Source organism: Pongo abelii, chromosome 13, assembly GCF_028885655.2.
Source record: "Pongo abelii isolate AG06213 chromosome 13, NHGRI_mPonAbe1-v2.0_pri, whole genome shotgun sequence".
Taxonomy (NCBI): domain Eukaryota; kingdom Metazoa; phylum Chordata; class Mammalia; order Primates; family Hominidae; genus Pongo; species Pongo abelii.
This window is the reverse complement of record NC_071998.2, coordinates 97105177-97117355: the sequence shown is the minus strand read 5'-3', so window position 1 is coordinate 97117355 and position 12179 is coordinate 97105177. Positions and strand designations below refer to the sequence as shown.

At 41.2% G+C, this 12179-nt stretch overlaps 1 pseudogene; it reads right to left on the bottom strand.

Moving 5' to 3' along the window:
• Positions 1 to 4088: 4088 nt before the first annotated feature.
• LOC129047974 (uncharacterized) lies at positions 4089 to 6572 on the bottom strand (annotated as a pseudogene).
• Positions 6573 to 12179: the final 5607 nt, after the last annotated feature.

Below are 12179 nucleotides of genomic sequence, written 5' to 3'. Positions count from 1 at the left end.
AAAACAGTTCAGAGAACAGTAGAAAACATCTCCAAAAACTTCTTCACAGAAATGAATATTGTCAGGATAAAGTAAGAGTAGGCATATATTTTTTTAAAAACCAATTTGTATAACATAAGAGGTTTGATATTAAAAAATAAGTGAGCAGAATGAAAATCAGTGAATGAGTTGGAAGATAAAGTTGAGGAAAACTCTCAAAAAGTATAAAATAAAGAAAAATAGAGAAATTGGTCAGGTAGTGGGGCAGATAAGAAAATTAGAGCCACATCTGGGAGGCCTAGTATACAAATAACAGGATTTTCAGAGAAAAAGAAAAGAAGATAGATACCAGCAGGGGAGGGGAATTGAGGATTGTTCTTCCCTTTTCTTGAAAAATAGCACATGTTTTCAAAATAGCTTTTCTGTCCAGTCCTATTGAATCTAAGAAGCCCAAGAGCCTTTCTTCACTATTTTCTTCTTCACCCACTTCAGTTCAAACTGGCAATGTTTCTACTCATATAATGCTGTCTCTATTCCTGACTTCCGTTGTAGTGACTGATTAAATTTATGGTTCACCTTCATACTAATCTCCTTATCAAATGGCTGTTCAGCCACACCCTTGATGTTTCCCTGAGAACAAACTTTTTTACTTTTTGTAATATGTATAGCTGAGAATTTTCTAAGTCCTCAAGTTTTGTTTCCTTTTTGCTTAACAATTCCTTCTTCAGCTTCTCTCTATCTCTCATTTTACTACAAGCAGTCAAGTGGTTAAGGGGACCTAGTCTGCACCTTCAACATTTTGCTCAGAAATCTCCTCAGTTAAATATTCAATTTTATCACACATGAATTATACTTCCACAAAACACTAGAATACAGTTTAGTCAAGTTCTTTGCCACTTTATTATAAGGATTGCCTTTCCTCTCGTTTCTAAAAACTTATTTCTCCTTTCCGTCTGAGACCTCAACAGAATGGTCTTTAATATCTACATTTCTATTAACATGATTATATAGTCTCTAAGAAGATAAAGGCTTTTTTCTCCAGTTTTCCTTTATTTTTAAGTCTTCACCAGAATTGCCTTTATCATCCCTATTTCCACCAATATTTCCTTTATGGCAATATAGGCTTTTTAGCTTGCTCCTCAAAATGCTTCCAGACTCTACCCATCACCCAGTTCCAAAGCTGCTTACACAGTGTTAGGTATTTGTTACAGCAGCACCCTACTTGCTGGTACCAATATCTCAATATCTTAATCTGTTTGGGCTACCATAACAAAATCAGACTGGATGGCTTAAACAACAGATATTTTCTTTCTTTCTTTCTTTCTTTCTTTTTTTTTTTTTTTTTTTTTTTTTTTTTTTTTTTTTTTTTGAGGCAGAGTCTCACTCTGTAGCCCAGGCTGGCTGGAGTGCAGTGGTGCGATCTCGGCTCACTACAACCTCTGCCTTTGGGGTCCCAGTTCAAGCAATTCTCCTGCCACAGCCTCCTGAGTAGCTGGGATTACAGGTGTCCGCCACCATGCCCAGCTAATTTTTGTATTTTTAGTAGAGACGGGGTTTTGCCATGTTGGCCAGGCTGGTCTTGAACTCCTGACCTCATGATCTGCCCACCTTGGCCTCCCAAAGTGCTGGGATTACAAGCGTGAGCCACCATGCCCGGCACCCAGATATTTATTTTCTTACAATTCTAGAGATTAGAAGTCCCAGAACAAAATCCAAAAGGGTCAGTTTCTGCTGAGGGCTCTCTTCCTGCTTGCAGATGGCTGCCTTCTTACTGTGTTTTTGCATGGCAGAGAGAGAGAGGGGGTCTCTTTCTCCTCCTCTTCTCCTAAGGCCACCAGTCCTATGAATTAGGGCCCCACTCTTATGACCTCACTTTACCTTAATTACCTTTAAAGCTCCTATCTCCAAATACAGTCCCATTGAGAGTTAGGGCTTTCACAAATGAATTGTGTGAGGATGCAATCATTCCATAGCAGGTGACAAGAAGGATGTCACTAAAAGTAGGACACTGACAGACTGAGGAATTTGAATATAAAGGGAGGAGGTATGTATGTCTGGCAAAGAGTTTAGAGATGAATTAGCACTCATTCACAGAAAATAAATTAAAAAAAAGGATCATTATTAAATGCAGCAAAGGGAAAAAAAGCTGTAATATCCCCAGTCTCTTGCAAAGAAAATGTAATCATAATACACTATATGACTCATGTATAAAGTGTAAATAATGTTTATTTAGTCATAATTATGTAAACACTGAATCTGTTTTTAGACTTCAGTGCAGATGGTAGAGTTAGTCATACTTTTCAATCTCTAGCTTACCAGCATTGGTCTTATTGCAGCCCCTTTCTTATTCATTTGTGTATCTCCCTTTATATCCATTCCCCTATAGGCAAACACCCTGATATGTTTCATGTGTATATTTTATTTATATGAGTTCTTTTAAAATGTGTATTATATTATTTGCATACATTTTTAATTTACACATATAGTATTTCTAAATATCTAATTATTTTTGTTTTTGGTGTTTTGTTTTTGTTTTTGTTTTCGCTTTTTTTACCCAGCTATTTTTTAAATCTATCCACATTGCTGTTGTGTCTTAGTCTGTTTTGTGCTGCTACAACATAATACCACAGACTGGGTAATTTACAATAAACAGAAATTTATTTCTCACAGCTCTGGAGTCTGGGAAGTCCAAGATCAATGGGCCAGCATCTGGCAAGGGCCTTCTTGCTACATCATCCCATGGTGGAAGATGGAAAGGCAAAGGGAAGGCAAGAAACAGAGCATAAGGAGGCCAAATTCATCCTTTAATAAGGAATTTACTCCCACAAAAACAAACCCACTCCCCCGATCATAGCATTAATCCATTCATTAGGGCAGTGCCCCCATAACCCAAACATCTTCCATTTAACCCCACTTCCCAGCACTGCTCCATTGAAAACCAAGTTTACAACACATGAACTTTGGAGGGGTACATTCAAACCATGGCACTGTGTATATATCTAATTCATTGCTTCTAATTCACAAGAATTCCTTAATGTGTATCCATCATATGTATTTACCAGGTCCCTTATTGATCAACAACTGGATTGTCTCCAATTTCCAACTGCCACAAACAAAGTAGGAAATTTCTGTAGGATGAAGATCCTGAAGTGTGATGGAGTTGATTAAGTGCTGGCAGAGTGCTCTCCAGAATTGCTACCCCAATCTACACTTCCATCATGGTACTTTGCAATTCCTGTATGATTATCATATACCTGCCACCCTTAGCACTATCCAGCTTTTCAATTCTGACTTTACTGAGAGGAATAAAGTAATATTTTATATTTTCCTTTTTCTAATCACCAGTGGGTTAGAGCATCTCTTCATCTGCTTGCTAATCATAAGAGTTTTTTTTTTAATTTTGAATTACTTGTTCACACTTTTGTTCATGTTTCTCTTCATTTCCCATATTTTCCTTTTGCCTTGCAAGAATTCCTTTTATAGTCTAGAAGCTGATCTCTTTTGGCTTAGGAAACTAAGCAAACAAGAACACAAGACCATTAATAATTCCATGAAAACCAAGTGCACAGGAAAGGAAATTTAATCAAACTGATGACATGACTCAGATGTAAATAATATTTGTACAGTCATAATAAGGTAAATACTGAATCTTGACATAACAAAAAAATTATTCTCAGAAGGTGGGAAAAGTGAAAGTGAATGGAAGGAAGATGTAAGAAGTATAAGAACTAAATCCTCATATTTTATGGTAAAAATACAATGGATGATAACTTGTATGGTTGAATTGTGTCCCCAGAAAAATATATATATTAGAGTCCTAACACCCAGTACCTCAGAATGTGACCTTAATTAAAAACAGGATATTTGGCCAGGCGTGGTGGCTCACACCTATAATCTCAACACTCTGGGAGGCGGAGGCGGGTGGATCACCTGAGGTCACGAGTTCGAGACCACCCTGGCCAACATGGTGAAACCTTGTCTCTACTAAAAATAAAAAATTAGCCAGGCACGGTGGCAGGTGCCTGTAGTCCCAGCTACTAGGGAGGCTAAGGAGGGGAATCGCTTGAGCCCACAAGGCAGAGTTTGCAGTGAGCCAAGACTGCGCCACTGCACTTCAGCCTGGGCAACGAGAGCAATACTCTGCCTCAAATAAAAAATAATAATAATAGGATATTTACAGAGGTAATCAAGTAAAAAGGAGGTCATTAGGTTGGGTTCTAATTTGATATGACTGGTGTCCTTATAAGAAGGGGAATTTGGGCACAGAGATAGACATGCACAGAGAGAAGACCACATGAAGAAGACAGACAGAAAGCCACGTGAAGATGAAGGCATTAATTGGGTTAATGCATACACAAACTAAGTAACACCAAAGACTGCCAGCAAACCACCGGAAGCTAGGGAGGAGGCATGAACACTCTTCTTCACAGCCCTGGAGGAAACCCACTCTGCAGACAAGCGATTTGGGACTTGTAGCCTCCAGACCATAAGACAATGAACTTCTGTTGCTTAAGCCACCCAGTTTGTGGTACTGATGGCAGCAGTGGCCCATCTGGAGTGGCTGCTGTGTGACAACGGCTGCAGCAGGGGAGGTGCAGTCAAGGCTGCATGCTCCACAGAGCCAGTGGGAGCCCCACCCCTTTCTGAGATGGAGGGGCTGGAGCCCCACCCTCCCAGGCACAGCAGCAGCCACCTGGCTGCAGCTGCAGACCCAAGCATCCCTACTTTCTTGGGGGCCTGGGAAGCCCCTCTTGCCCCCACACGCTCAGAAGTGCCTGCTCCCACCGCATGGCCTCTCCCTGCTCCAATCTCGCAGCAAAGTTGTGGCCGAGCCTGGGTGCTGTCATGACCCAGCCGGGTGTGAATGCACTTGGGGTGGTGCTGATACACCAACCTCCTGCCACCTCAGCCCCCTCCAAGCTTTGGACACCAACAAACATGGGAGAAAGGCCGAGGGGAAGCTGAGGGGAGTTTGGTGCTGACCTGCAGACGCCCCTCAGCATGAACAGCCTGGGCACCATGGATGACATATAACTGGTGGCAGGAGGCAGACAGGCTCCTGGGTGGAAAGGGATGAGTCCCTGGTGAAGCCCCACTTTCAAGTCAGGGATAGCCTGAAGCCTTGGCGCCAGGCTGCCAGTTCTGCAGACTGGAATGAGAACTTACAGTGCTTTTTCTGGGCCCACCCATGGACCAATCACCAGGCAACTTCCTCCCCTCTGAAGCCCATAAAAATTGTGGATTCAGCCAGACTCAGGCCGACCACCAGACAACCTGCCTGCAGATAGCAGCTATCCACTCTGGGTCTCCTCTCCACTGAGGGCTGTAGAGACATTGGGATAACCTGCCTGCAAATAGGAGCTACCCATTCTAGGTCTCTTCTCTGCTGAGGGCTGTAGAGATATTGGAACAACCTGCCTGTGGATAGGAGCTACCCACTCTGGGTCTCCTCTGTGCTGAGAGCTGCAGAGATGATGGAATGACCTGCCTACAAATAGGAGCTACCCACTCTGGGTCTCCTCTCCACTGAGAGCTGCAGACTTGACAGGATGACCTGCCTGTGGAAAGGAGCTACCCCACTTCAGGTCTCCTGAAAACATTCTGTCACTCAATGAAACTCCTTTCAACTTGCTCCTTTCAACTCCTTTCAACATGGACAACCTTCCAGTTGTCCATGTACCTCATTCTTCCTGGATGCAGAACAAGAACTTGGGACGCAGAAAAACAGCTATATCACAAATGAGGCTGAAACACACCCACCCACCCCACTCATCAAGTTGTAGGTGACAAGAAGGAGAGAAGAGCTGTGGCCCTTTGAGAGCCCAGACCTAGGGGCTCCCCAAGCCAGGTCTATCACACCCTCTTTGGGGGATCTGTGGTTCCTGGCATGTCCAAGCTTCTGGGCACCACTGTGTTCTCCTCGTCCAGGTACAGGTGCCCACAACAGAAGCCATGCGCAGTACCTCTGGTCCAGCCGCAGCTTCACATGAAGCCGGCACCTGTGCTGGTGTCTGGAGCTGCCCACCCCACCACAGTAGCCAGCATGCCTGGCTGAATGCAGTGGCTGGACCCCATGATCGCTCCACCACACACCCCTTGCCACTCCACATCTGGCTCACCCTTGGCGGGTGCGGGATCCAGGCTGGCAGCACGAGCCAAGCACAGCTTGCTGGGCTGAGTGGGCAGAATGAGCCTGGTGGGCACGAGCAATACTCAGGCAAAAGGTGCCACTGGCCACAGAAGTGTCCAGCTGGTGAAGCAATACCCCAAGGATCCCGTGATAGTACTTTGTTATGACAGCCCTAATAAACTAATACAATACCTTTAAAAAAAGAAATAACAGTATATACATTATATTTAAAACATGGAGGCAAACATAAATGTAAGTGGCTGCTTCTGGGAAGTAGAAACAGGTAGGAACAGAAAGGGCATGGGAGGCTGGAGATGGCTGTTTTCTATTGTAAGTTATGTAAAATTCCTTGACTACTTTAACTGTGTTCTTATAATTTTTATAAAAATATATTCTTAAAAAGCTATCTTGCCATATTTTAAGCCTCTGCAGCATCTTAGAGAAGATAATTTCTATATTTTTACTACCTTAATAGCAACAAAGAAGTTTTTTTGTTCTATTGAGAAAATGTTGGTTGTTAGGCTTCAAAGTACATTGTTGTATGGTTTTGTGACCATATATATTATGGACAATCCTGAGACTGGGGCCTAAATTTGTTATTAACAGGCAAAAGCATTTACATTTCAAGAGTTTGGATGGTGAGCGCAGAGTATTATAGACAGAGAATGAGTTTGGAGGGAGACAGAAATAGGTCTGAGTCTAAATGCCCCTGCTTATTAACTTGTATGACCTGAGGCAAGTTCATTTAAATCTCAGTTCCTCAATTTCTTCATCTGTACAATTGGATAATAAGGGAGTACTTCCTGGGAATTTTGTGAGTCGTAATGAGAAACACTTAGCACAATGCCTGGCTCACGGTAAGCACTTGATAAATGGTAGCCATATGGTTATTATATCCATAGCAAGAAGCTTTTGCATTCTTTGCCAACTATATCTTCAGCCACTAATTTAAAATTCTTCCTTCTACTCCCATATCCTTCATTCTTGATTCAAACCATTAGTTAATTTTGCTCACTGTTTATATGATTATATTAAAAAAACATAAATCTTAAAAGAATCACTTTTAAGTCCTAGATCTGCAAATTACTATACTGCTGGCATCAAGCAATTTATTCAAATTTTCTGAGCCTCAGATCCTCACCTGTAATGCACATTAAATAATATCTGTTGTGATGGATAGATAAATAAATAAGACAAAGAATATAGAAATATCCAGAACAATAACAGGTAGAGTATAGATGCTCCATTTATGGAGGCACAAGGCAAAGCTTATAGGCAAACTCATTTCCCAACATATTAAATTAAGTAATGTTAAATAAACACCTCATATTCTTTAGCTATCTCATAGAAACATTTTGTGAATATTTAACAGCTAGCTCCACCCTTCAAAGGAATACTTGAGAGACATGGATATTGTAGATATGTGAAATATACATCAATTTCCAACCCCTTTGCTTTGTAATACGCCAAAAAAATGGATTTACACAGTGCTTGAAGCAGAGCAAACGATCCATGCTACTTTAATTGAATTAATTTTCAATGAAATCCAGAACTTTGCAATACTTGACAAAGTTCTATACAAAGGAAAGGTAATATGAGCAAGCAAATATTTACAAGATATGTAGTAAAGCTTAAAACAAGCACATTTTTGTTAGTATTGCCCACCATTCAAAAACAATCCAACTTACAAAACTTCAAATTTACAAAGCATCTAAAACTGCCATCACAAAAAGATTCCCAGGGTCCTCAATGAATTCCTTCAAATACTGGTCTTCTCAAACAGCTTTTAAATCATCTGATTCTAAAAATCCGCCTTGCACACAAATCTTCATGAATATAGCTATTTCCCGAATGAAGAACATTCAAAATTAGAACAAGATCCTTCCTGCTTTGATGCCCATTATCAAAGTGAGCAGGGGCTGAGTTTAAATCACCATGCCCCTGCTCGAACAGTCTCGTTCCCTCTCATCCTCACCACTGCTGTGGTATCCTGTCGGGGAGAAGACATAGGGCTCTCTAAATAGTTGAGTTCAGCAATCTTCTAAAATGCTGATGCAGCTCCCTTGGCTAAGTGAATGCAATATTTCTGTGACAACCTTCCATAATGCAAGGAGCAGCTCTCTTAGGTCAGCAGAGGTTATAGTGGTTCCCTTTCAATGGGGAGAAATTACTCCAAGTTTCATTTGTAGCCTAGAAGAATTTCTCCCCTCTTTTTGTTTGGATAAACTTCACACCTAGCACAAAGTGCTGAAAGACACCCTTGAAATCTATCTTCTCTCACAATTCTTCTGTGCCTGGGACTATACCCCACACATGGGCTTGATGGCTATTACTAGTATAATGTGGATAGCCATTCAAGTACATTTGAAGGTCCTGATGTTGTTGTCCATGGGACTGAATTCAGCCATAGGTTGTTATCATTAAATAACAAAGATATAGCCAGGTCTCTTTTTTATTTATGTGTTCTTTCCAGAAACTATATAACATAAGGATTGTCACCTTCATGATACAGATAGGGAAATGTTTCTGAACATGGGCCTCTTTGTCGATGCTCCTCCCTAGGTGCTGTATCCAGATATGAGTTCATGCTTTTGATGAGGTATGAATAGAGCGATGCTGGTCCATGTGCCTTCAGTCAGAGTACCTGTGGGCCCCATCACTCCTGTGGCAGCCACTGCAGCCCAGCAGAGGTTCCTCTTTTTCACGCAATGCAAGCACACAGGTCCACTTAGAAAGGAGGAAGGTAACAATTGAGCTGTCATAACTCTGAAAGCTCAGGGACTATTTAGACCTTCTATGTGAAAATGAGGTTGCAATTTAATTATGAGAAGAAATTACATTTGTTGAGCACTTACCATGTGCCAGACACTATACTTTGTGTTTTTCAAGTATTATCTCACTTAATTCTTGAAACAAACCAAAGTGGTAGTTGCTATTATTATCCCTATTTTTCAAATGTGGGAACACAAGGAAATTAAATTGTCTACCCAGTTGATGCCACAGCCTGAACTCCAAATCTCTCTGCTCTGCTGTTCCCACCACGGTCCAATCTGCCTTGTTTCCTTTCTAAAAATAAAATGACCCCAGTGCTCCAGTCATGCATTAATGTGGCCTTAGACTTGGAAATCAGGAATATATATTTAGTTTTCAGAGGAAATTGAGAGCATCTACCCATCCCCATTTGATAGTCATAAAAGAAACAGTCCATTTCAATGCTATTGCCTGGCATTTCATTTTTATCAACTTGCATTTTCATAGCACAAAATATATCTAAGGTACAGATGGATGTTGAGAAAAGTCTGTTCTCTACTCAAAGGTATCAAACCCTATGTTTAGTTTGCAATTTGTTTTAACATCTGGAAGCTGGATGTGCCTCAATGTGCTAGAGATTTAAAGGTGAATGACAGTTCCTGCCAGTGAGAAGCTGCACTCAGAGGTGGCAGGCAGGAAACAATCAACTGCAATACAACTAGAGCAACATTAATAGCATGAACCAAGTGTGGACCAAGAGCAGAGAAAAAGTAACATTTACTTTGTGAATGGCAGGGCTATGACTTCATCGAGGTGGTGATTTTTTAGTTGAACTTTAAAGGTTGTGTAGGAGTTGATCACAGAAGCAAAGGGAGGAGACAGGCACCCCAGGCAGAGGCATGGCCAAAAACTGACTGGTGCACAGGAGCCACTGGATATGGTAGCGGGCGTGTTGTGTAATAAGATCACAAATGGTGAGGGGGGGAAATTGTAAAGAATCCTGAATTCGTGATGCTTTGTAATGAGATTTGCTTAATTTACATAGCATTTTCACCTTTTCACTTGATATTTAAATTAATCATGTGAAGTTATTATTTTCTCTTCTTTGCAGAAAGTCAGAGAGGTCAGGCCCAAGTCCTCAAAGTTGGAGCAAGAAACTTTTTAGTCTTTGGCCTTAAAATCCAATGCTGTTTCCAATACTTAAAAAAAGCAGACTGCCTTGAAGAAGTTAGAAAGTCCAGAGAAAGTTTCCAGCTTCATCCATGTCCCCACACAGGACATGAATCATCCTTTTTTATGGCTGCATAGTATTTCATGGCATATATATGCCACATTTTCTTTATCCAGTCTATCATTGATGGGCAATTAGGTTGGTTCCAAGTCTTTGCTATTGTGAACAGTGCTGCAATAAACATATGTGGGCATATGTCTTTATCATAGAATGATTTATAATCCTTTGGGTATATACCCAGTAACGGGATTGTTGGGTCAAATGGTATTTCTGGTTCTATATCCTTGAGGAATCACCTCACGGTCTTCCACAATGGTTGAACTAATTTGCATTCCCACCAACAGTGTAAAGTGTTCCTGTTTCTCCACATCCTCTCCAGCACCTGTTGTTTTCTGACTTTTTAATGATCACCATTCTACCTGGTGTGAGATGGTATCACAATGTGGTTTTGATTTGCATTTCTCTAATGACCAGTGATGATGAGCCTTTTTTCATATATTTGTTGACACAGGAACAGAAAACCAAACACCTCATGTTCTCACTCATAAGTGGGAGTTGAACAATAAGAACACATGGACACAGGGAGGGGAACATCACACACTGGGGCCTGTCAGGGAGTTGGGGGCTAGAGGAGGGATAGCATTAGAAAAAATACCTAATGTAGATGATGGGTCGATGGGGTGCGGCAAACCACCATGGCAGGTGTATACCTATGTAACAAACCTGCACGTTCTGTACATGTATCCCAAAACTTAAAGTATAATTAAAAAATAAAAGAAAGAAAGCCCAGAGACAAATCCAGGGGAAGAGCTCTCTGAAATGTTCACATTTAATTTAATTCTATGCTCTTAGTCTTTGGCACTCTGCCGACAAGAAGAGCACAAGGTTAGCAGCCATACACCATGGCCACTTCTCTTAGCTTTTTCTTGAATGTTGTCTCCATTCGTAGTGTCTTTCTCAAGGGTGGTAGAAGCTAGGAAATGAGGTTATGGAATTTGATATATATGAGAAAAAGCCTGAAGTCAGTTTCGGGATTTCCTGCCTTTGCTCACTCATCCCCTTAATTTGCTCACTCAAAGGTTGCTCTAGCAAGGCTTATTCATATCTATTTTTTAATTTACTTATGTATTACCTCATTAGACAAAGATTTTGAAGCCATTCATATAACATACAAAAATAGTAAAATATTTTTTTCTAAATCATTACAACAAAAGAAAAAGAAATTGAATTAGAATAAGAGAGACAAGTCAAGGGAAAAACAGAATATTGTTAAGCAGGTGATGGGATCCCTATCATAGCTAAGTTTCCCAATAGACAAAGCAAAATCAGAAACTAATTAGTGACATATTCATGAGGAGAAAACATGGGCTCCTCAGAAGCAGCAGTGAATAACACCAACAATGAAATTTGTGTATGCTTCAAATGCAATGGAGGGTTTCTCCAGCAGTTTACAATGTTATCCAACTGCATTTGGGCTCCTATGTCTTAGGGTCTACAAGCCCATCTTTCTTCTTGCTCCCCTTTCCTTCTGTTGCTCAGAGTGCACGCAACCCTGGCATGCACACACACGCACACACACTCTCTCTCTCTGTGTATCTTTGTCTCTCTCTCTCTCACTCTGGGAGCTCCCTCATGCCCCAGAGGGCATTTTACATTGGATGCCTGCTTTTCTCCTGCTTGTCAGCAACATATTTTTCAAATTAGCACTTGGTAGCTTTGAGGGAAACCCAGACTTTTTGGGGAAGAGAGTGAGAGGCCAACTGAAAAAAAACAAGCGGTCTGCTTTTTTCTCAGCTTGTAATAAATTTGCAATGCAAGCAAAGAAAAATAAACACCCAGATTCTGCAACTGATATAAAAGTTCCCTGGATTGATGTGTTACCAAAGCTTGGTCTTCCCCCAGATCTTCTGCTATTTACAAGCAGGGAGCTGTTTCTCATGTGGAAGAGGCATGGCATGGCAGCTTTGGTCCTCCTCCTCCCTGTCTTCATTACTGTGCTTCCCAGTGGGTAGACGAGAGGTGGATGGACAATAGATAAATAGAAGCCTTTTCTCAGGACACCCAGGGATTCCACCCTGCCCAGGCAGC